Raw genomic sequence first — 4,988 nt, forward strand, 5'->3', positions numbered from 1 at the left:
CTGGGCTGAACTGCTGGGCAATAGGCATGACCACACTCCTACACACAAACACACACACACACACACACACACACACACCCACACACACACACACACACACACACACACACACACACACACACACACAGGGTCATCTGTTAAACAGATTGTAGCTCAGTGCTGCTCATCCATCTCCCTGCAGGGAGGATAACTGCGTGTGTTTGGGGTGAAATGATGCTTCATCATCATAACTCTTCACATTACATAACAATTGCTATTGACCTCCATTACTCTCTTGTTACTGACATATTTATGTGTGTGTGAGTGAGAAACTGACTCATATTGTGGAGACAGTCATCAGTTTAGAGGATGACTGGGGAAAATAAAACATAAATTTCATTCTGCATGGAGGCGTTATTTAAAGACGAGGTAATGCACTGACCATTAAAATGAAAATCTGTTTATCTCCTCTTCATGTCAGTCAAGTGTCAAAAACAGCAGCGGCACATTTTCAGATCCTCAGTCCTGTGTGCTCGGTTCTTTTCTTCACGGTTCGGCGCCGACGAAGCAGGTTTTACTCGACAGTCGTAGCTCATGACGTGGAGACAAAAAGACTTGGCCTGTCAGGCTGTTTCACTTCCTTTCGCATTTTCTAATGATTTCTACAAAGATGATAACCATGGCAACAGTAAAAGCCAACAAAGGCAAAGACTGCCCTCTTAGTGAGGTCCACAAAATAATCCATACATTTTAAAATATTTTCATTACCAGAAACTCAACTTCAGAGATTATTTGTTTGTTGTTTGTCTGAGGTTTAGATTCTGATTTTTTTTTTTTTAAATAAAAGTGTCATTTTTTTCTTTAATCACAATTCAAGTGCATCTCCCAGATTAGTGGTCTGCAAGTTGTGGTTCTGGGGCCGCCTGCAGTCCCATGAAGCTTTGAACAAAAGTAACATATTTACTGCATATTTCAATGTCAATAAACATGTTCTCTTAATCAGCTCAAAGCTTCGGTTACTTTGTATTAGAGTTGAATTCAGGCCAAAAAAATCTGACCTGGCCCCAGCTCGTACCCATCATTTTCGAACCCCACCCAGTCCGACGAATTAACAGTAATTACAGGTCCGAACCCAACCCCCCCCCCCCCCTACATTTTTAATTAAGGTTTGACTGCTTATATAGTTATTAATGGTCGGTGGACACGCACAGCTAAGGGGGCAGAAGATCAGAGCTGAGAGGATGTTTGTCCCTTCATGGCCGTCAAAGTGCATTAAATCCCTGCTTCTGCCTGCATTCTGCATTATTCAGACACGGACCCTGCTCTGACATGTCGGAGGGATCTCACCTGTTTGGGTCGTCGGCCTCACATCTGCTGAGTGCAGCGGCTGAATTAACGTCCATTTGGACTTTGATGGATCGCTGCCTGGCAGTATAGTCCCATCTGAAGCTTAACAGAATTTTTTTGCCAGTCAACACGCGTTCAAATGGCCACGTGCGGCTGGTTATGTATGGCAAGTTGTGTTGCCATATAATTGGAATGTCAGCCGCACACATCCGCTGACGCAATCAAAAGCCGACACTGGCCCGGCCCACACAGTATGGCCCAGATTGGCCCTGATCCAGATCGGGCCGGGCCGGGCTCCGGGTTCAGGTTAGAAATGACAGTTCTACTTTGTATTTATCAACATATTTCTGTTAAGTTTTGAAGTTGTGGACAACATGATGTCATGGTGCAATGGGTTTGATCAACAGTTAGGTGAACATAAAGGCACTTGTTATATTTTCATATGATCAATGATCTTCTGATTGCTGCCGACTCCAGACTTATCAGTTCGCATACTCCTTGACTTAAGTGCAGCATCTGATACCATTTTGCACGATATTCTTTTTGATAAATTATGTTCCGTTGGTTTTTCGGGCATCGTTCTGAATTGGTTTCAATCTTATCTCTCTGATGGTCAGCCCTTTGTCCAACTTAAGAACTTCAAATCACAGTCTTCCCCAGTTATTTCAGGTGTGCCGCAGGGTTCTGTTCTTGGTCCTCTCCTGTTTATCATTTATCTTCTTCCACTTGGTCTCATTTTTAGAAAATGTTGTATTAATTTTCGCTGCTATGTGGATGACACCCAGCTCTACTTCTCCACCAAGCCCAACACCACCCTTCCTCCATCCTTCCTTTCGGACTGCCTCTGTGAAATTGAAGTATGGTTTGGTCAAAACTTTCTTAAACTGAACTCCAAGAGAACAGAATTTCTCCTTGTTGGCATCAAGTCTACTTTATCCAAATGTAATAGTCTCACAATTAAAGATGATGATGCCACAGTTTTTTCCTCCCCTACAGCTAAGAGTCTGATGTTAAATTTTGACGGCACAAAATATCAATGTTTTTATTCTCCCAACACATTTGTGATTAAAACATTCTTATGTAAATTCAATTGGAATCCATCCAAATTTTCCAAAAGCAAACAAAAGATCCATAAATCATATTTTACACACTTCTTCCTTTTTGGATCACATGGGTCACTGGTGCCCATGTCCAGCAGTCACAGTGCGAGAGGTGGGGGACACCCTGGACAGGTCACAAGTCCATCACAGGGACGCAGAGACAAACAAAAGAAACAACCATTCACTCTCTCACTCACACCTAGGTACAATTTAGAGTTACCAATCAGTCTAACATGCATGTTTTTGGTATGTGGGAGGAAAGCGGAGTACCCGGAGGAAAGGTCCCCAGACTGGGATTCAATCCGGCGACCATCTTGCTGAGAGGCGGCAGCTCTACCAACTGAGCCAACATGTTGCCAACCAAAGAAACAGTGATAATTTTAACAACTTGTTTACATAGCTTTGTGGGCCTGAAGTAAACAGGAAGCTACAAAAAAAAACTCAATATTGTTCCTGTGGACGGGTGCAAGAGGACCAATCTCATAACAGACTTGAGCAGAAAACATCACGTGCATATCCCAACCTGGACCAGTGGTACAGAGGATGAGTTACTGCACCCCTCCTGCTCTGGTTAAAAAGGCTCACCAGCTCCTACATTTCTTGTGGCTGAAGAGAGTTTATGTGAATCTGCCTGTCCTCACCATCTTTTACAGGAGCACCACAGAGCATGCTGACCAGCAGCATCTCTTTGTGGAATGAAAACTTTAACACCTCATGACAGAAAGGCCCTGAGGAGAGAGGTGAGACCACAGAGACAATGATGAAGTCACACTGCTCCCCTTACAGGACTTGACCCAAAAGAGCAGACTGACCCAAGCAACCAGCACCATGACTCCACTCACTTACCCTGACTTGAACCGTTTCCCCTCTGGCTGTCAAGAAAAAGGTACAGAAGCCTGGACACCAGTTCTGGGAGGTGTTGCAGTGGGAAAAAATAATAAAAGAAAAAAATCTTGCCAATCTGGTTACCTCCCTATTTGTAGTCTAATTCTGATATTTTTGTACATTTTGTACAATGCTGAAAGTCAAGGACTACCTTGGCTCACTGATTATGAATTCACAAACACCCCTTGTGAATTTCAAAATGGTTTTCCTGCCAACTGCATCTGAAGGTTTTTTTTTTACCCAGCAGAGACGGTTAACAAACTCCTCAACCATCACAGCTTGAAAAACAAAGTTTAAAACTGAGACTTTACATACTGAAATCAACTCTGTTAGTTTGAAAAATATTTTGAGAATCAGTGGACTATTTTAATGAAACTATCGAAAAGTGATCGTTAGGTAGGCAGTTTTACATACATTGAGCTCAGTTTGGGCTCGGTAACATTCAGAACACACTCCAACTGCTAACATGTGAGGTACTGGAATAATGCATGAGAGTGAACATGATATTGTTTTCTTGGTTTGACAAAAACAGTTATAACTTTGTTATTTATTAATCTAAACTGTTGGTGTCATGTTCTGTAGTGCAGTTGGACCCAGGTTGCAGACAGGACACTTCTCTGCGTGCTCTAAACGAGGATGGACACATTCCCTCCTGCTTTGCTCTTTGTCTTCTGATTCCTATCGGAGCCTCTCACTATATATCCTCTGAGTTGTAAATTATGGATCTGATCAGCTGGTCTCTCAATGCAATTGATACAATTTTCTTGACAAGAAGACAGTGCAAAGGAGAGCCCTCATGCCCTGAAGGGACCCTCGCAGCTGGATATACTATGGATTCCTGGGAACAATGGAAAAAGGTGTGTCTGTCTGTATTGTCCGTTGAGGCTGTTGAAGACGTGTACATAATTGGATTTATGCTAAGAGGATTTCTGCTTTTTGGAGTCGGCGACTACCTGGTTTATCTACAAATTTGGAAAATGTCGGCAGTCGTTCTGGCCTTGGTAAAGCTGCCCAGCTTGTATGAAGGGATGTACCGAGCGGTAAGATCTCAGACTCAGATGCTGTATGAGCTGAGCCGTAAGCTGGACACGATTTCTGAGAACCGCAGGCCACTTGCGACTCCTGGGACTCACTGGCGGGAACAAATCCACCTTGGAGAAAGCTACAAGCTCGGTCCGGCGGTGTTACCACAAAATTTGTCTGTTTGGAATCGCCACTGAGACATACCAGCAGAACTATGAAGGCAGACAGGAAAATTCAAGCAGAGTCTGCCTGACCCAAAATAATTGCGTTAACTGAATTTGGCGTCACCACTCGGCCTTGAAATGGCCAGCCATCTCAAACTTCTCCTGGTTGTTTATGTGAATGAGAAGCTCTGCCACCCCCCATCCCCCATCGCTCCCCTCCCGAGGACATCTGTGGATCTGTGTCAGAGTTGAGCTGGCTGATAAACACTGTGCCATCTTATCAGGACTATGGGACTTCTGGCAGTCCACGGATAACTCACTGCCCTCGTCAGCCTCCTCATGCATAAATGTATTATGACGTCATTACATCTGCTGTTTATGTGCAAGTTTTTTTTTTCCCTACACAGTGCTCCGGCCAGGACATAATGCGGGATATAATTATTATTTTTTTACCTCCACTTCCCTTCGTGTTTTCTTTTTTCCTTTCTCA

Source organism: Nematolebias whitei, chromosome 19, assembly GCF_014905685.2.
Source record: "Nematolebias whitei isolate Nwh7 chromosome 19, NemWhi1, whole genome shotgun sequence".
NCBI classification, from domain to species: Eukaryota; Metazoa; Chordata; class Actinopteri; order Cyprinodontiformes; family Rivulidae; genus Nematolebias; species Nematolebias whitei.